The sequence below is a fragment of the Rhinoderma darwinii genome, chromosome 9, assembly GCF_050947455.1.
Source record: "Rhinoderma darwinii isolate aRhiDar2 chromosome 9, aRhiDar2.hap1, whole genome shotgun sequence".
Taxonomy (NCBI): Eukaryota; Metazoa; Chordata; class Amphibia; order Anura; family Rhinodermatidae; genus Rhinoderma; species Rhinoderma darwinii.
In genome coordinates this window covers 90,095,376-90,116,437 of record NC_134695.1, presented here as the reverse complement: position 1 = coordinate 90,116,437, position 21,062 = coordinate 90,095,376, and the positions used below count along the sequence as shown (strand labels likewise).

The following is a 21,062-nucleotide window of genomic DNA, read 5'->3' as shown; positions in this document are numbered from 1 at the left end:
TAGAAGTAGAAACACCTCTGTTTATCTGATGTTTTATTTACCGGCTTCTGAATTCTGCATTACTTTATGTCTATATTTACACTTGTAAACTAGAACACAAAACCAAAAAAAGTCTAGAAACTTTTATTTTTATTCCCATAGAGTCATTTTTTTCATCAGTGATTTAGTTCTCCCAATTTTTACCCTTCTTGATGGATTAGCTTTGTTCGCCAGGCAAGTAACACATTTACCAGTGGTCATAAAGTAAAGGGGAAGCGAGATAGCATCATTCACGGGCTGAAACCTGCTTAAATAATGACACATTCAGGCAAGACATAAAACTTGTGCGCCACCGCTGGCCGCCAGATCCCTGCGCTTTCTACCAGTGACTGATTAGTCTGCTCTTTGTCATGCAGAAGGGCCAGATGCACATAATCTGCCTGGCCTATTGATCTAGAGGACGATACTCCGCTGTCTCTCTCCGGGGAATTATTTTATCTCTATAATATGACAACAGCTTACCGCCTCTTTCTTACTTCCGGAACATCTGTGTTTTGGCTTTACCGCACCTTGAACTTGGACAAACACAGACAAGTCTTTGTTCTCAATAAACCTGAGACTTGAAGGACAGAAACAAAAGTGTTTTGCTAAAAGTCGAAGGGTTACAGCTTAAATAGTCTACCTGGTGCGGGGTGCATATTGGAGGTAGTTAAAGAATACGGCCACATCCACATTCTGTATGCATGCTATTGATCTCTTGTGGGGGGCACTGTGGCCAAAATTGTAGTGGAGCAAAGCTCTTTCTCTAATTCCCAAGACTTGGAATGGCCTACCCCAAGAATTTGAAAAAAATTCCCCTTTTCTTCAGGCGCTCCTGTGTCAGTGGTTTTCTAATAAAAGATATTTCCCCCAGAATACAGATTCACATGGGGATAAACTTGATAAAAAAGTGTTTATTTTCATAAAAATTGCAACACGTTATGACCTTGCGCGAAGGATTATAAAACAAAGTTCACAGGCTCTACATATATACTAGAATATAAATGATGACACAGAGGTCATACAGGGAGGGCTTTGGGAGTAGAACCTGTGAGCTTTGTTTTATATGCCTAAACCGTACTCTTCAAGACCAGGGAAAAGCGGTGTTAAGCCTAAACCCAGTGTCTTCTCCGAAGGCCAAGCAAACTGGATTTTAGAGTCGGAGACTCAACATGCAACACAATTGAGTTGTGCCGATGAACAAGCACAACCCAAAAACGCGAGCAATCACTTCACAGTCTCTGAGCTCTTTTCTATTGAAACCTGTGGTCCCTACATTATTGCCTTAGAAGAGCGCCGTCTCCGTTTTTTCCAGGGATGGCAGATATGTCAGCATTTACATAAAAGGAGAGATGATTATTTACTGACGAATGGCATTGAGGGTTATAATTAATCTAGCAATGACGGAGTAATTTATTGAGAACGGTTCAACTTGATGCACCGGTGTCCATATTTCAACCTATGTAACTATGAAAGGAGAGAGCGCCATTGCTCCAGTCTACTCCTGTACGGGGATATCCTGGTAGGCGAGGATCCCAGCCTCTTTGTAATTATATATGTAATACTGTATTTGCTGTCCAAACAATACTGCCATAAAAAACCTAAATAATACTCCCATACAGTATCCACATAAAATAATACCACTATAAAGTGGTTAACGATACTGGGTGTTTTTCGGGGGGTGCCTTTTTAATCTATTAAACACTCATTGTAAATGAGCACTTTCAACTACTAACTTTTTTACACTCCGGTTTCTTTTGGGGGGTCCAGTCCTCGGGGGCAATTGTATATATTACCACCCCCTAAAACTGTGCTGCTATGTGACCCCTATCATTTGCTGTAATTGGTAGGGAAACCCAGTGCCAAGTAGTCCTTTTTACTGAAGCATTATACAGCTCCTGAATAGGGACCCCTAGATAAAGTCATAATGCCCCCTCAGTCTCTTACAAACTGAGTAGTTTAAGGCAGACAACCCCTTTAGCCTATTTCTATCAAAGCGGGGTTTAAATGAGGCCGTCTAAATATTGTCAATGCAAACAGCAGACTAGGGCTGATCAGCTTAATGAATACTACTATGGAGCTGTCCCGGATTTAGAAAAGTATTCTCATAAAGCGACAGCGTCTGGAGGTTGTGCAGGTTATAACAAGGATTTTACTATACTTAAAAATAGGAAGAGAGAAAAAAAAATCCTGCAGATAGGAAATGAGACCCTAATCGAGACATCGTGCATCGCAATGCATACAGCTATTTAAACGTACAGTGAAAACGAACACTAATTAATCACTTTAATGACATATCAAGAGAAAAAGTGGAGATGTATTAAAAGTAAAGTGAAAATAGAAATGACGGAATGACTCATTGAGAACTTAAAATAGAACAGCAGCTGCGATCATTAAATATCCCTAACGAGAGAGCGCGGGATCATCAGGCAGTCCGCTAACAGTCCCGACATAGACCATCTGAGGATCTCTATGACGTCACCATTCACTGCTGGAAAATCAGCAATGTTTTTGATGACGTACAAGATTTCACAGCAGATGCCTTAGACAATAACCAACAGTGACATTTCTGTGGTGACATGTCAACATGGTTGGAGAGTTGGGTACCCCACCAATCCCCAGACCCTTTATACAACACAGTAGTTGTAGCTCACAATCTAATAGAGTGTTTCACTGGCATCACTACTGATACCATGCGTACCCATCAATAGAATCTGTAATACTTGCCAAAGGTGTTTTGCCAGATTACTACGCCCCTTCATCCTGGGAATTGTGGGTGTCCCAGGCAATGGACTCTCTTCCCCACCCACTACTTAATAGGCCATAGAAGACACAATGGCTCAGTTGTTGGAGATTGTATATACTCTACATATTTACATCAGTTTTGCTTTATATGCTTCAGGCTTTTCAATCATACTCAGACTGCTCTAGATCAGACACTCATTAAGTGTAAAACTTAACAGGAGGTCCTTTCCAATAAACTGGACAACTTTGATAAGGTTTGGGGTCCATGGAGGTCACATCTGTTATTTAGAGGCGAGTACCATGAGTTTTCAGTAGAGGTAGGGAGAGGCTCCCCCTTCCTGTTTTAATCTTCCTAATGTGAATGTCTTTTATCTACTCATATATTTTATCTGTCTCTGTCTCTGTTTTAGGGATGGAAACCTAATGTCCTTGGATGTGTTCTGTCCCTTTTTCTTTTATTATAACAGGAGAAGCCATAGAGAGATGGAGAGCAGGGACAATACATTTCTATGAAGCCCGGGTGACTCTGACTAAATAATGGCTTCATAGCTAAAACTGAATGTAGTAACATAACTACATCCTGCATCCAACTACACGAGGAAAGAGAAAGTCAAGGGATTGAACAGTGATCGAACAAGAAGCTCCCTCGGCAAACACAAGCTTTCATTTATGATCAACAGTAAATTCCTAACCTTCATTATCAGTTACTGAATCATCCCACAAATTACTACAACCAACAATCAGGCGTCTGCACAATGATGCTTTGTTATGTGTGAGTCTTTGGCCTCGTTCACCTATAGTGTTTTTATGTGTGTTTATTTATTGTTTATTTTTTTTCCAACAATTTATTAGTTATCCAGATGTTAAGTATAAATATATATATAGACACATACCTGTCTAATTCCAAACTATTGTTTTATTCAAAGGGGTTGTCCAGAATTAGAAAAAAAAAAGTGTTTGCCTTTTTCCCCCAGAAATCACGCCACTGCATCTCAACCCCATTTACATGAATTCTGCAATACCAGATAAAGGCCATAGACGACAGTGGTGCTGTGTTTTTGGAAAAAGCAGATACTTTTTTTCTAATCCTGGACAACCCCTTCAAATATAATAATAAGCTTATAATTAGATATGTTCATATATGGTGTGTGTATACAGAGATCACTACACAACTTTTTTTCAGGAGCAGCGTAGCAGACATGACATTAGCCCAGAGAATAGGCCATATTCAGTCATGCTTACAGTTTCCACAGTGATGTTTTGTGCGCTGGCAGGTACCATGTCCTAGAGACCCCTCACCTCTCACCTCTGCCCCCGCTGACAGCTCTGGAGTGATTAGACGGGGGCTAGATTCTGGCTTATGCTTTCAGCCTGAACTCGAGCAGAGAGCCAGAAACTCATTTTAAAACCTGACCTAACGGGCTAAGGGTTGTGCAAGAAAATAATATTAAACTGTGCTTGGTTGGGAACGTAGAGGACCTCTAAGGGGGGGGGGGGGCGAATGGCGAAGATTATTTCTAACAAGCAAAAACAACAAACAAAAAGTTAACTGGTTTATTATAAATGAGCAAAAAAACATCTCAAGGAAGGACAATATTTAAAAGGCTTAATAGATATTAACCTAAACATGTTATATAATAGTAGTTTCCAGCCCTCGTCAGATGTGTACAGGCCTCATGCCTTCCTATTGTTCTAGAAGGTAAAAATAAAACAAAGGCATGGTCTGTGGGTCACGCTCTGCGGGCACAGGGGAAATTAAACCAAATCCGATTTTCTGAAAGATGGAAATTTTTCAGAAACTGATGAACCCCGGAAAGGTACAAATGAAAAATGCATTACTCAGTAAGGTACCATTGCCATAAAGTTAGATCTGCTCCCGTATTAAAACACAGATCGGGCTCCAGAGCAGAAACTGGAGTCATTTATAAGACCCAGTGCAGATGAAAAAAGGAAGAGCGTTGCAGATTTTAATTTCGGAACAATTGTGATCTGATTGGCCAGTATTCCCCCTCATTGATTTAGATAATTTGCATGAAATTTATGGCCACTTTTCCAACATACAATTCTCAGTGAATCATTACATCTCTTTACTCTACATGGTGTTACCAATGTCGCTTGCAACCTCAGATTTGCAGCGTGGGGAAGTTCCATTCATGGTCACCATCAAATCCCTCTTCATCAGAGCCATATAGCCAGGACATACCACCACTCTGCACTCCAAGAAAGCCTAATGTGGATCATGCTTCTTCCAAGCGCTGGTTTTTAAAGGGGCAGCTCAATGCCACCCCTCTGTCTTGGACTTTGTGGCTCTTCCAACTTGGTGTATGCCCCCTGCAGTTCTCTTTACAGTTTCAGCATGTATTATACAACGAGGTGAAACTTAAAGAGGTTGTCCACGCACGGACAACTGATGACCTATCATCAGAACAGGTTATCAACATATGATCGGTGGGAGTCCGACACCTGGACCCTGCACCGATCAGCTGCACCGGCTGCCTCCGGGCATCAGATGTTATGCAAGGTATGCAGTAATCGGAGCCGGAAGCAGATGGCTACGACTACTGCAAAGCGGCCGTGCTGCAGAACTGCAGCTCTGCTCCTATTCACTTTAATACTGCAGTACGGCTGCTATTCCGTGACCAGAGCCATCTGCTTCCGGCATGAATGTCTGGTGCCCTGAGGCAACCGGAGCAGCTGATTGGTGCGTGTTCCAGGTGTCGGACCCCCCGCCGATCATATACTGATGACCTTTCCTGTGGATAGGTCATCAGTTGTCTGTGTGTGGACAACCCCTTTAAAGCTCCTGATACAAAATTTGTACCAAGGCCCCACCAACTATCATGTGCCCTCTTAGTTGGCATAGAAACCTTTCGGCCCACTCAGATACCAGGGCAACTGCAACCTTTGCTTTTTCCTTAGTTACATGAGTCACTACAACACTACCCGTGTTAAAACAACTCAAAAATGTGTAAATTTGATAAACCTGACAGCTACGCTAAAATATCAGGAACTTGTTCACGCACAGATAAAATACTCATCAGCCGAGGTTATTAAAGGGAAAGAAACCTACCTATATTTGTGATGGAGAACAGTGCGATGTATCTGTCACTGGGGCTCAGCTCTGGGCATAATGATGTGTCACCAACAAGTGCCAGCGCTAAATCAGTGCCCCTGTCATCCCAGTGCTAATATTTACATCATAATCATAACAGCGTCGGCACAATCACTTAGCCTCTTTTCCAATTCATTTGGAGTCAATTATTTGCTGGCACATGGAGAAATGAGGCTTTGCTGTGATACTTGAATGCGTTTAATTAATCCCGTTTCACATGCAGAAGACTGATAAATGAAACGCTGCCTGCAATCTGAGAGCTCGGGGAAATCGCCTGATATTATGGGTGCTTCTAATGATTGACACTTTAATTCATTACAAGGAGCAGCACTCTATCTCCTGCTTATCCCCACTTCCAATTAGGCTGCGCTGCTGGGAGAAAGCACCAAGTTTCTGGAGAAGTTTATTACTTTTTTTTTTTATTTCAAAAGAGAATTTCAGATGTCCCTTTTGGTATTGGAGATCTAGTTAAAAACACCTGTGGTTCCATATTGGTGATTCTTTCATATATAGAAGAGAGGTGACGGTCCGCGCAGGAACATTAAGGAAGAAATATGGTCAATATGTATCATGAGGTAAAGCGCTCCCGCAGCTGAAATATTCTCATCAGGAAAGGAAAAAGGGTAATTGGAATTAAATGTCAAGATGCTCCTTATCTCAGCCTGGTGTCACATATCTATTCTCTCGGTTATAGTTTTGAGTTTGCTTTATGGGATTGGCAGCCACTTGTCGCAGAAGATGAGAGGAAGGAAATATCTGCATCGCGCCGTGAAGTGCAAATTGAGAAGCGCTGAATTACATTCATTTGAGTGGCGCCAGCATTTCTGCAAATTTACTGTAAACTTCCAATAATTTAGAATACACAAGTTTGCTATGTGGATTAGCAGAATTTCCAGAATACTGGAAGTTTAATTATAAAGGAAAAAGAGAATTATATACACTGCATTCCAAATTATTATGCAAATGTTATTTTTCGCTGATTTTCCTAAATAGTCGATGCAAATGACAGTCAGTATAATCTTCAAGCATCAACCGTTGGAGTATAATGCAAATTTTATTGAACAAATCTCCTAATGATAACAGATTTTTTTTTTTAGAAGTAAAAAAACTAAAAATGCACCGTTTCACATTATTATGCACAACAGAGAACTAAAATGGTCATTTGTTGAATTTGCAGCATCGGGAGGTCATATTTACAGAAATCAAAAGCTCTTTCAATAAAAAAAAAAACTTAACAGGCCAAGTTACATGTTAACATAGGACCCCTTCTCTGATATCACCTTCACAATTCTTGCATCCATTGAATTTGTGAGTATTTGGACGGTTTCTCCTTGAATATCTGTGCAGGATGTCAGAATAGCCTCCCAGAGCTTCTGTTTTGATGTGAACTGCCTCCCACCCTCATAGATATTTTGCATGAGGATGCTCCAAAGGTTCTCAATTGGGTTGAGGAAATAGGGAAGAAAAATTGGATCTTTACGGGGGGCGCTGCTGTGTGGTGGACTAGAGAGAGATATGCAGTCCAGGTATAATAAATAAAGTAGGTTTATTTCGTTGAGTGGCCAATTTTTCTTCCCTATTTCCGCCAAACTAAGCGGTCCCTTCGGGGTACCGACTCGGATCTGGCAGCAGCACTGTGGCTCTATCTATACGCCTAAAAACATCCTACCTAGGTGAGCATGATACATGCCCTCTTGCCTCACCCTATACCCACTGATCTGCACAAGGTGGCGCCGTGTGTTTTTTCTCTTTCTCTCAATAGGGTTGAGGTCACGGGAACATGGGGGCCACACCATGAGTTTCTCTCCTTTTATGCCCATAGCAGCCAATGACACAGAGGTATTCTTTGCAGCATGAGATGGTGCATTGTCATGCATGAAGATAATTTTGCTACGGAAGGCACGGTTCTTCTTTTTGTACCACGGAAGAAAGTGGTCAGTCATAAACTCTACATACTTTGCAGAGGTCATTTTCACATCATCAGGGACCCTAAAGGGGCCTACCAGCTCTCTCCCCATGATTCCAGCCCAAAACATGACTCCGCCACCTCCTTGCTGACGTCGCAGCCTTGTTGGGACATGGTGGCCATTCATCAACCATCCACTACTCCATCCATCTGGACCATCCAGGGTTGCACGGCACTCATCAGTAAACAACACGGTTTGAAAATTAGTCTTCATGTATTTCTGAGCCCACTGCAACCATTTTTGCTTGTGAGCATTGTTTAGGGGTGGCCGAATAATAGCTTTATGCACACTTGCAAACCTCTGGAGGATCCTACACCTTGAGGTTCGCGGGACTCCAGAGGCACCAGCGGCTTCAAATACCTCTTTGCTGCTTTGCAATGGCATTTTAGCAGCTGCTCTCCTAATCCTATTAATTTGTCTGGCAGAAACCTTCCTCATTATGCCTTTATCTGAACAAACCTGTCTGTGGTCTGAATCAGCCACAAATCTTTTCACAGTACGATGATCACGCTTAAGTTTTCTTGAAATATCCAATGTTTTCATACCTTGTCCAAGGTATTGCACTATTTCACGCTTTTCGGCAGCAGAGAGATCCTTTTTCTTTCCCATATTGCTTGAAACCTGTGGCCTGCTTAATGATGTGGAACGTCCTTCTTTAAGTAGTTTTCCTTTGATTGGGCACACCTGGCAAACTAAATATCACAGGTGTCTGAGATTGATTACAGTGATCCAAAGTGCCCTAAGACACAATTCCATGCATGAGTTTAATTGAAAAACTAATAATTAAATGTTTATGACACTTAAATCCAATGTGCATAATAATTTGGAACATGGTGTACATACAGATGTAGCCAAGTTTATCTGGGCTCTGATAACTTGCTGCAGCGTGATATCACACAACAAAAACCATAGAAAAAGTCAAGTTAGTTTCTGGACACTATTTAATACGTTAAAAGTCAAGATAAAGATGGCTACATCTGTATATGATTACTGTATTTTTAGATTATCTCAGGTCTGCTACCACTACTATTCCGCACCCACTTGTTTCACACCACCTTCCCTTTATCCCCCAACTCCTAACAGGCTCAAAATAGTCGAGTATGAACGCTGCCATTCTATACAAAGTCTATAGGAAACACGAAAACAGTCGAGTACAGCGCTCAAGTGTTTCCGTCAGTCCCAGAGACTTCAGCGGTGGGTGAATGCTCGACCCCCCACTCCATTCAAGCGCCTTACTTGCAATCGGTGAGGGTCATAGTGGTGGGGCCACCGGCAATCAGACAATTATCACCTATCTTGTGGATAGGTGATAATTGTACATTCTGATGCAACCACTTTAAAAAATATTGAATATTTTTTTGCAACAACCTTTAAAACCTGAAGGCACCTGGGTCCCTTGCACTTAACTGCAGCCGTCATGATTTGTGTTATATCTTTTGAAATAACAGAAGATTGGAGTAACATTTTCTGCAGGAATGAGAGCATCTTAACCTTGTGGACTGTGAAGAGGATCGAGGAATGAAGACAGTGATTCGGTCAGGTCAGTACAATAGAACACTGTAACTCTTCGACCATAGCACGTCTGTAATTTTCTGATACTAAATCCTCCATCTGCAGTCTATGGCATTTCACAAAATAAATCCACATAAAATGTTGATTAATTTGCTAACTGCTTGTCGTGTTACAATCTTAAGTTCTATCGTTCAAATCTAAATACAAAATGTCTACGTGATAAATATCTTTTTAAACATCAACTGTGTATTCACTTATCTTTTTGTCAGTTTTTAGAAAAACAAAATGATGGAAACCATCAGCAGGTAGGATATCTGCTTTGAATGTATGTATCATTCAAATGATGTGTTCTTTAGTATTTTAGGCGCACACACGTGTCCTACTGTAAATGAATACCCCCAACAATACATTAACATTAGGTATTCATATGTTAGACTATTTGTATGTTCATATGTTAATGATTATTAGGTATTCGTGTAGAAGTGAGCTAGTCTTTCCTTGGTATTCACAAAATCCAAAATTAGAATAAAAATACAAACATAAGATTTGCCAACAGCAGAAATTCTACTTGCGGACGGTTTCCGTGTAGCAACAGGAGATTTTTTTTTTCCAACATTGAACTGAAAAAAAATAAGGTGGAGCTTTACTTTAAGAAGAGTCATAGTTAGACTATTTCCAGCTGATCTGCCTGATTTAACAGGGAGATAGACATTATTACCGAATCACTCGGCACATAAATTCTGGTCATTTCTCTCCTTCTACCCACTAAGCACTGAGGCTTTTCCGAAACCAATATTTTCAAGTGGAACAAGAAATTAGCTGTAAAACAGAGATCAGGAGATTTTTTTTTTTTATTATTATTAAAAGCTTCATTCCATTTTTGATCGAGTCTTTAACCTTTGAAAAATGAAGATCTAGAGCTGAGCACAGCGGTTGACAATTAGCGGTGACTGCACCCCTGCGTCCAGATAAATGTCTTCACTCGGTGTAAAGGTCTTTTCTTCAGAGTGAAATGTTAAAATACTACAGAGACTTGGAAAGAGAAGAAGGATTAATTCCTGGAGAATGTGTAAAGATCTGAGATAATCTGCCTCAGCCATGATTAAGGACGCAGGAAGCGTCTGAAACGCGTAGGCTTCCTATACCTACAATACCTCTCCTTCTACCCCAGGACTTTATTCTCTTCATTTTTGATCCTGTTTTATCTCGACCCAATTAAACTTGGAACTACGTTCCATTTTAACTTCTAATCGCGCTGGATCCAACCCTCTCTTTGTTTGATATCCACATATCGTGTGCCGACACGAGGATCCGTGCGGGATCATTCATGCACGTCTTCATCTAAGGTGAGCTGGGGGTTTCCCTTCCAACTATTATAATCTGCCCTCGCTTTCTACAGACAATACATACATACATACAAACTTAATTCCGGCGCCAAAAGTGAATAAACTTCAGAATAAACGCTGCAAACATCCGTCACCCCCCCCCCCCTGCCCAGCCATTCACTAATCTTCTGCATGTACGGATGGAGCAATAATATAGAATTCCACCTCTAGCCCTTTACGCTTGTCATTAATGTTGAAAATGAAAACGGCTACACGATCATTCTACCCTTAGAAATTGCTCTTCATGAATTGGCTTCTTGGTGAGCTTGTGCTCATACTAAACAGCTAATCTGAACATGCAGAGCTGCAGTGCAAATAATGGAAGAACTAAAAATCAACCTAGTACTCCGATTACTAGACTACCCTAGTCCGCAAGATACGTTTAGTATTGGTTAACCTGTCCCTTTTTAGCACAGGTATACAGAACCTATGAGTAAGCCAGACAGGGCCAAAGTGAGCTCGACAGGAATAAATGGTGTTTGCACCCTTGGTCGCACCTTACATCACCTTATATACACTGGAAAGTTTCTTATCATCAGCCAGTAACATGCTCTATGAACTGCAACAGATTCCTGTGATGAAATTTCTGAAGCAACTCCTATTCCCCTATGGGTAAGAAGAAACGTGTTCCGCTGCGCTCGTCAGGTGAGGGCAGTTTTCACAGTCATGGTGTAAGTCCCTTTACTAGGTGGAATCACCCTTTAAAAGCAGTTCCTCTTTGTCAATTCATTAAAGAAGGGAAAAAGGAGGAAACTAAATAGCGCTACTTCATCAAGATAAAGTCACTAAACTTTTTAGTAATAATCCAGCCTTTAATAGGGTGACTCGTTTCGACACCCGACCAGCATCTTCATCAGACCATGATGAAGGTTGGTCTGATGAAGATGCCGATTCGCGTCCCCCTATTAAAGGCTGGATTATTACTAGAAAGTTTAGTGACTTTATCTTGATGAAGTAGCGCTATTTAGCTTCCTCCCTTTTGAATGCAAAACTACGCGATGGCGCCCTGGTGTCCCACCGGCTAGGAAGCAGCAGCAACCTCATCACTTCTATGTGCTTAGGGATGTGCCTGGATATCGCACAACTGTCTCAGGTGAGGGTATTTCTTACACCTGTGTCTGTTATCACCTTTCATTTTTGTGATTTCTTCACCATGAGGCACTTTTGTTCTTTCACTTCTTACAGATAAGAACCGCTTTGTTAATTATCCACCATGAGAGGATTTTTGATGTGTGAATTCATGTAAGACCCAAGAATCGTCCAAAGCCAAAAGAGTTGCAGAATTTACGGTCATTAAAAGGTCATTAAACTGAAAAATATTACCCCAAAAAAATGTGTAATGTGTACAGTTCTTCCTCCTAATTGAGATACAAGAACTACCGAGTCCCTGAGATCATTTGTACTCAAAATCAGGAAGACTTCCAACGGCAGGAAAAATAGGAATGTCCTGGGAGCACTAAATAAAAATGACATAAGGAGGAGAGAACAAGCTCTACTTAGGAGGATGATGATGATGTATTTAGGATACGTGATTCTATAGCTTGAAGGCATCCGTCACAGGTCTCCGATAAACGTATGGGAAGCTCTAGTCGTGTAACAGTCCGTATATGAACAGTTATCACCAGGGTTTCCCCAGGCAGGAATAAGGTGATGCTATGGCAGCGTAAAGGCTTCTGCACTAGGAAAGCTGCAGTCAGAGAACTGCACGCCCTGAGACTTGTACCTCTGCTGCTGCTGCATGTCACACCGCGACACATTTATAAGTGAATAGGCGAAAAGTGGGGAGCGCGCAGTTCTCCAGGCAGCAGTGGCAGAATCCGGGCGGACACCTAGTGAACAGCGGACACAGAGCGGTTGAGGAAAGAACTCGCGTGTGACATCATTGCCTCCTGGAATCACAGAATGAATTGAATGAGGGACCACAAGTCACTACGGCTCCAATGCCACTTGTAACTCTCAGGTTCAGGACACCATGGGAGGCACAGCCCCTAGCTAGTGCAGACGGTGGTAAACACTGTAGGAGGCGGTGTAGGTGATCTATATGACTCGGGGCCATGGCTGCTCTCTCATAATGTCTCCATTGGGAGGGGGAAGCAGAACCCGGGGCAGTGTTTGGAGTGGGATTCCCTGTAGCACAGAGGTGTAGCTAGCAGGGGGACAGAGAGGGCGGTGGTCCCGGGCCCACTAAGATAGTGGGGCCCAAGGCCGTTCCCCCAGCAGTGGCATGTCCTCAGGACGCAGATACAGTTGAATCCAATGCTGCAGCAGGTAACGGACTGCTCCTTACTCCAGCATTTACTATGTAATGCCAGCTGAGAGCGGCTCGACAGACAGGCGCAATGTAGTGATGTCAACGCGTCTGTCTGGGCCGAGCCACACACTGCTCAGAGCGAAGGAACAGAGGGATCTCCTACACTCGTCGTGGTAACGGGGCTTGGTATTTTTTTTACTAGGCACTATGGGGGCATTATACAGTGTGGGAGGCACTGGTGAGGCATTATACAGTGTGGGAGGCACTATAAGGGCAATATACTGCCTGGGAGGCACTATGGGGGCATTATACTGTGTCGGTACCGTTATAGGGGCATTATACTGTGGGTGGCAGCTATGGGGGCATTATACTGTGTGGGGGAAGCTATTGGGGCATTATTCTGTGTGGGGAAGATATAGGGCAATATACTTTGTGAGGGCCACTAAGGGGTCATTATTATGTGTGGGGGCACTAGGGGGTCATTATAATATGTGGGGGGCACTAGGGGGTCATTATACTGTGTGGGGGCTGCAAAGGGAGTATTATTCTGTGTGGGGCAACCATAGGGGAATTATAATGTGTGGGGTCAGCCATAGGGGCATTATCCCATGTGGGGGCAGCCATAGGGGCATTATCCCATGTGGGGGCAGCCATAGGGGCATTATCCCATGTGGGGGCAGCTATAGGGGCATTATCCAATGTGGGGGCAGCTATAGGGGCATTATCCCGTGTGTGGGCAGCCATAGGGGCATTATCCCGTGTGAGGGCAGCCATAGGGGCATTATCCCGTGTGAGGGCAGCTATAAGGGCATTATACTTACGTGAGGGCTACTAAGGAGTCATACTGTGTGGGGGGGCCCACTGGGTTGGGGCCCACTCAAATAAGTGTCGTCCCCCCACCTGTGCTAAACTTCTAGCTACGCCTCTGCTGTAGCATTGTACTTATATAGTGTGTGGGGAGAGTGGACAGTTCGTACGTGGTAATGTAACCAAAGTCTCATGTGACGAGAACAATGCCTTAGTCGATCCACAAAAACATTTGTGGACACACTCATGTGTAGCAGAGCTGTTACATGTAGTAGACCCTAATTTGACATTTGGTACAGCTCTTGATACAATGGGTTACCCATGACTTTACATAGGACTGCAGGCTAACCATCTATATTATCCTAACTCAGTAACTCATTGGCTGTCGGCAGCACATCTCCCCGTGTAATGAGGGAAACGCTGACGACAAGCTGCTGGGTTCCACCACAGATTACAGATGATCATTATGGATCGCAGCAGTTACGTATCCTGTGATCGGCTAATAACCAGGGGACCACTTCTAAATAAGCTACAGTAAAACCACAGAAAATTAGAGCTAGGCAAATACCAGGTAAGTTGATCAGCGAGTGCCGATCAACTTACCTGGTATTTGCCTAGCCCGGATTTTGTCTGGTTTTACTGTAGCTTATTTAGAAGGGGTCCCCTGATTATTAGCCGATCACAGGATACGTAACTGCTGGGATCCATAATGATCATCTGTAATCTGTGGTGGAACCCAGCAGCTTGTTTACAATTCCCCTGCAGCGCCACCACAGAGAAATCAAGCATTGCACAGTAGTCATTGAAATCAATGGCTGTCCATGTGATGCACAGACATGCCAGGTCCAGAGTGAGAGATGCTGTTTGTAGTCACTTTCTGCTCCCAACAAGAGATGAGGATCCTGAATGGGAGACCTCACTCTTTTCCCAAACCAAACAAACAATGCGTGGACCTAATACCCTGATACAGCAGCATAAATAATGTTTCGTGTATGGCGGCATAGTAATGTGTATCGACACCGGTCCTGTTGACAGCTTCTCTGCAGCGGTAGTAAAGGCGGACACCCCACAAGTTGTTTCCACCTGTGCCATTTATGACACCATGGGGCATTGAAGCAATCTGGAGTATCCCATCGTGTTAGAGCCACATTGTATTTCACATGCTTTGGAGATGGCAGGACGTGATATTGCTATATGGCGGTATCTCTTCATCTTTCTCTGGATATTAGTCAAGTTCATTTCACGGAGCACTGAACGTCCTCTATGCTTGTATGATATTATATACAAATGCTAATGCGTTCCTGTTAATCAGCGCAATCTGACAACGAAGCCCTTCGACTAAAGCTTTATTCAGACCAGCATGTGTCAAATCGGTCGTGAAAAACTGTCGATTGGCACCCGAGCCGGACCAGTTTTCAAGGATCCCTCATAGACTTGAGTCTATTGAGGGATTCGTGAAAACGGACATGTCCTATTTTTTCACAGGCCCTTCACACGGTCTGTTAAAACGAAGGCTGTGTGAATAGCGCCATAGACGTACATGCAGCCGTGTGACGGCCATTAAAAAACGGTTTATCTGTTTGTTTGAATAAAGCTTAAGAGGTTGCGCTGACATGGAAAAGCTCAGGAAGACTTCTCATGGATTTATTATGGCTTGCTGAGACTTCTAGTCCCACAGATTTTCTGCCTGTGGTCTACCAGCTTGGCTCTAGTTCACATTAGTCATAGTAAAGCGGATAGGAGTCCTGAGTGACAAGTCATAATGCAGCTAATTCACCATGCTTTGTGAACACTTCTCCTGCAGTTAGATTAGACACGTCCTGTAGAGAAGGCGAATAAAATTCATTTCCTAAAAACAAGTGATTTTGGAGATCCAGTGTTTGGTATCAGCTCATTGTGTGTGTTAATTATTCAGGGGGCCTAATTACTCCCTCATTAGCATCGTACTGCTGGAGTAATAAAATGTGCGCCGATCTCTCGCCTCTTACCAAAGGGACGCATTTATAAACCCAATATAGGACTTGGCTTGCGGCACGTCAAATTCCATTATAAAACACAGCAACCAAACCTGAAAAAAAGCCGCTGCTGCTGCATGGGCCGTACACGGAATAATATGGAGCTGGCGTGACGGAGGCAAATAGAGCCTATATAGTTATAAAGTAGGGATCATCTCAGAAGACCCTGTAAATAATTACACTGACGAACCAGACTGCAAATTTGCACCAAAACGTGCACGTTACATGCAGATTTAGTTGCGGACTTAGCCACGGATTTCTCCAATTACATTGCAATGGATGAAATACGTGGTGAAATCCACGCCATTTTTGCAACAGATAGGGCATGCTGTAGACTTGAAAATCCGCAGAATGTCTAGAATTCGCTGTGCATTATTGTAAGGCAATGGAGCTTGTTAAAATCCCATTTACTTACATTTGCTGTAATTTGTGGTGGCATTTCAGTGCATATTCTGCAACAAAATACGCAATGTGTTGTCCTGGGTTAAGGGTCTGCTCATACGTAGCAGATTCCAAGCAGAAATATGGTTTCTGCATTCTCCATACAGATGAATGAGACAGTCGCAAACAATTCTGCGTGTGTGACTATACCCTAAATGTTCTATACGGCTATGTTCACATCTGCGCTAATGAATTCCCTATTTCTGTCCCTTCATAGAAACTGGAAAACAGAATTTAATGCTGTGACAGGTCCATCACATGACAGACACCAATGGCACACGGCGGAACCCATTAACTTTAATGGCTTCCATCGTGTTTCCGTCGTGGTTTCCGCTATTTTGTCTGGGATTTTTGATGGATTTGATTATCTGGGGTTGTCCGAGATTTAATGACTGTGTTAATGCTTGTAATTTATAAATGTAAATACATTTGTAATATACTTACTTTTTCCAAAGCGGCCCCGTTTCCAGATCCTGCCGTGGGGTACTTGATGGGTGACGTCACTCCCTGCACTGGCGGCTTTGTTGATCTTGAAATCTTTGCCAGGTATACGAGACGTCACTTGTGACGTGCCGTGTATGGGCTGTTCTGCTTCACAGCCCGTAACGCGCATGTGCTGTCCCTGCTGTTCACGAGATAACAGCAGGGGCCGCGCATGCGCATTACAACAGAACAAGCCGATATTCACCACGTCACAAGTGACGTGTCGTATACCCTGAAAATAATTGAAAATCAACAAAGCGGCCAGAGCCAGTGCAGAGAGTGACGTCACTCATCAAGTACCCCACGGCAGGATCTAGAAACGGGGCCACTTTGGAAAACTTAAGTATATTCCAAATGTATTTACATTTATAAATTACAAGCATTAACACAAGTCATTAAATCTCGGACAACCCCTTTTGCATTAATTGGTGGACATAGCAGCAGCTGTAGGACCACAACTCGCAGTTTCAATGGTATCAAAGTAGGGGTGTAGTCTAGATTACAACCAACATTTTGGGGTTGTTACAGGGTGTGGCTTGATTTTTATGTTAGAATGGAAGAAGATGGAAACCATCTAAACCATAAACACCTGGAGAAAGAAGAGGTCAACAGGAACATAGACTAGAACCTCTCAACCTCCTACTCAGGAATATTGGGAAATACACTAATCAGTTATTGAGCTTCATAGCGTAGGCTCCCCAGTCATTATACTTTTACAGTTTCTTCATTTATCTTGCACTGAACCTCAGTTATAACCTTCTGCTAACAACTGCATTAACAGTTCTTCAGGCTGCTGAGCTCAATCTCCTAGCTGGTCCTGCTGTTCCAGTGCCTATACAGAATTTTCTTTGGTGATTTGCATTCTGGGAAGTGTCGTCTTTGTACCAGACACTGTGCCCCCCTGCATTATAGGAGTTCAGCTATGCTGTTAGGGGTGTGTCTGTCAGCAAGATTGCTGACTGTTTCCAATGACAATAGCAGAATTGTGGAGATCTGTGGTATAATAAAGGCTGTAATTCAGAATCAGTACAAGATACATAATGCAATATATAGATTGTAAAATAGTTTAAGCATTAGCAATACCAATATTCAGTTATATTGCAGTAAACAGACACAAACAAGCAGAGACATCTCGAATCCCTCTAGACTATTACCGATGACAGGTAAAGAGGGATTTGATGGTAATCTAAATTAAAGACTCATCATAATTGTCAGCTCTGAATGGTGAGAAGCCGTAAATATCAAACTAATTAGACAATATGGTTAAAAATGGGCCGGTCATGGCTGCTATAAATGGAAAATGTTCACACATAAGCGGCCAGTACTTCATTAAATCAAAAGCCCAAATAATGATTGTGTGTAACTAGTCAAGGGGGGACTGGATACTGGATGGCTTATAGGGGAATATACAGTGCATTATTGAGCATGCCCACAAGTCCAAACACAGCGTGCCCACAAGGCCATAATATGGACCTGGACCACGTTACAGGATCCGTGCACGCAGCAATGTTGTGTGTATAGACCCCAACTCTGTACATTTCAAAGGGGCACGACTTGCTCTTGTAAATCAATGATTTATTTTGTATTTTTCTGGTTGGAACAACTCAGACTTGAAACCTTTTTTCTTAGGACATCAAGCTCCCTCTTAATTATTTTTTTACTTTTTTTTTAGCAGAGAAAACGTACAAGAAGAAAGTCAGAAGTAGCAAAATATAAAAAAACAAACCAGATGAATAGCGAAGAATCCAGTATCATTTGTACCTGCAGTGTTAAACTGTGGAATTAATAGTGTGCAGCCAACATAATAAAGCGCTGCGATAGCCTTTGTACTTGGCAGGTATATGTGCTCTCTGTGTATTGGGGATGGAGGATTATCAGATGATGCCTCATTATTCCTGACAACAGAATTCTGCACTAACAATTACTCTCCAAAAACCTGCACACCGGCTACCAGGGAGGAATTAATGAGCAACTGGTAACAAATGTAGATGTTAAACGTTACACAGAGACAGAAGAATATTACAAAGGAGAAAAGTCAATATCGTTCACTTCTTTACATGCTTTTTGCTATAGGAGAGTTCGGATAGAAGGAAGAAGTTAAAGGGTAAACGCATGGACAAATAGTGGGCCCCTTCACTCCATGGACCGCTGACCTAGTATTGCAGGTTCTGCTGTTGCCTCTTTTATCATCGACATCAGATTGTAATCAGCAGCCAAACGTTGTCTTTACAGCTGCAGTTACACATGCCAAAATCCCTAATGTCTGAGATAATCCGACCCGGCAACCACCATTAGGGGGAGCTTACTGCATACTGTTTTATTATGGAGTTCAATGTATAAACAGTAGACAGTATGCTCCCCCTAGTGGTGGCTGCAGGCAGACAGAATTATATAATTTAACCCTGTGTATTCAGGGATTTTGGAGCTCTGTATAAAAAAAATGGAGCTCTGACTAACATAAAAAGATATATGAAGAAAAACAACATGGTGTTAAAAGGTGGACATTAGACTGCAATGTGAGCACGGGACAAGCCATTTGTTTCAAGTTGCTCTAGGTGAAGAATTACAAGTTATCAGCAACCTGCAACCGCTAGATCACAGTCACATTACAATCTACTCGTCGGCCAGTACATGGTAATAGAAAAACAAATCATAGGAAAAAACAAAGTGCAATGAGAATTGTGCACCACCACTACTAGCTATTTAGAAGTTGTCTTCCTCTGGCTTGTGAAAACAAAAATTCAGTTTTTATCGCAAAAAGGTCAAGTCTATAAGCAAACAATACCCTTTACCAGACATTAAAGTCTGACTGTACTCCGAGCCGAAAATATGTGGTTTTCCACAACGCACTCTAAATAACGTGAAGGGCGGGATATTTTTTTCTTACGGCTTCTGTGGTAATTTGACACTGAATGGCAGTTTTATTTGGGCACTCAAAGGCAGTGTGTGGGAATAGAAGACAGTGTTATATGGGCACTTTATGGCAGTTTTGTTTAGATACTGTATGGAGGTATTATCTCAGGATTATATGTCAGTATTATTTGGACCCTTAAAAGCTGCATTGTATGGCAGTGTTATTTAGCATTGTATGGTAGTATTTAGCATTGTATGGCAGTGTTATTTAGCATTGTATGGTAGTATTTGGCATTGTATGGCAGTCATTTGGCACTGTATTGCAGTGTCATTTGGCATTGTATGGCAGTGTCATTTGGCATTGTATGGCAGTATTATATGGCATTGTATGGCAGTATTTTGGTCTAAACTAGCGGTGCACAACCTTTGGCACACAATGCCGTTCTGTCCAAACACCAACCATTTGGAGCCAGAAAAGCTTGTCTGCGTCCCAATGGTTTAGAAAGATAGGGCTGTCAAAAGACATCCGCATCCTCATGAGCGCAGTCATTACATAGCAGCTCCATTCTCTCTTAGGGTATGTTCACACGTGCACGTCCGTTACGGCCAAAATTACGGGGCTGTTTTCAGGAGAAAACAGCCCCGTCATTTCAGCCGTAACGGCATGTGCAGGCGCTTGAACGCCGCGTCCATTACGGACGTAATTGGCGCTGCTTTTAATTGGAGTCAATGAATAACGGCTCCAATTACGTCCCAAGAAGTGACAGGACACTTCTTTGGCGCGGGCGTCTATTTACGCGCCGTCTTTTGACAGCGACGCGTAAATACACGCCTCGTGTGAACAGACAAACGTCAGCCCATTGCTTTCAATGGGCAGAAGTTTGTCAACTCATTCAAGCCGTAATTTCGGACGTAATTCCAGGCGTAAAACACCCGAATTACGTCCGTAATTTGGCCGTGTGAACATACCCTAACCTGTACTGGTCAGAGATACCAGTGCAGATCTCGGAAGATACATGTCAGAGCCCTCTAGTGCATCCTCTGTCACAGAAAAGCCGTGCGGCGAGAGGCAACGCACAGCACAGGGAGAAAGATAGGCAAGTCATAATGGTGCAGTAATGGAAGGCTGTGTGTGACTGGCACTAATGGGGGCACTGTGTGACTGGCACCGTTATAGGAGGAGCTGTGGGCTGTAGGAGTTCTATTTCAAGCAACATGGAGGAGGAATCTAGGCAAAACTGTTACGGCGTTGTGCCTGTCGCAGACCAGTATTCACACTTTAAATTCTTGCGTCATGCTCCACTCCCTCAGACCCAAAACGAGGCATAACAGTCATCAGTTGTACCCAGAGTGTTCCTTTAAAAATGTATTGCAGCCCTTGGGAGTTGTAGAATTTGACAATGCGCCCCACAGAGAAGAAAAGGTTGTGCACCTCCGGTATAGACATTCTGCCAAAAATGTGATGTATCAGTG

The 21,062-nt window shown here is 42.7% G+C and overlaps 1 protein-coding gene and 1 long non-coding RNA gene across 11 annotated transcripts in view; one reads left to right on the top strand and one right to left on the bottom strand.

Moving 5' to 3' along the window:
* Nucleotides 1-3,613, top strand: part of LOC142661161 (uncharacterized) — a 354,813-nt gene extending 351,200 nt beyond the window's left edge. For all 6 annotated transcript variants that reach the window (XR_012850656.1, XR_012850659.1, XR_012850662.1 and 3 more), the window contains one exon: nt 3,231-3,613. This is a non-coding gene — a long non-coding RNA (uncharacterized LOC142661161). The remainder of the gene's footprint in view (nt 1-3,230) is intronic.
* Nucleotides 1-21,062, bottom strand: part of LOC142661160 (BTB/POZ domain-containing protein kctd15) — a 372,733-nt gene that overhangs the window by 167,582 nt on the left and 184,089 nt on the right. The window lies entirely within an intron of this gene.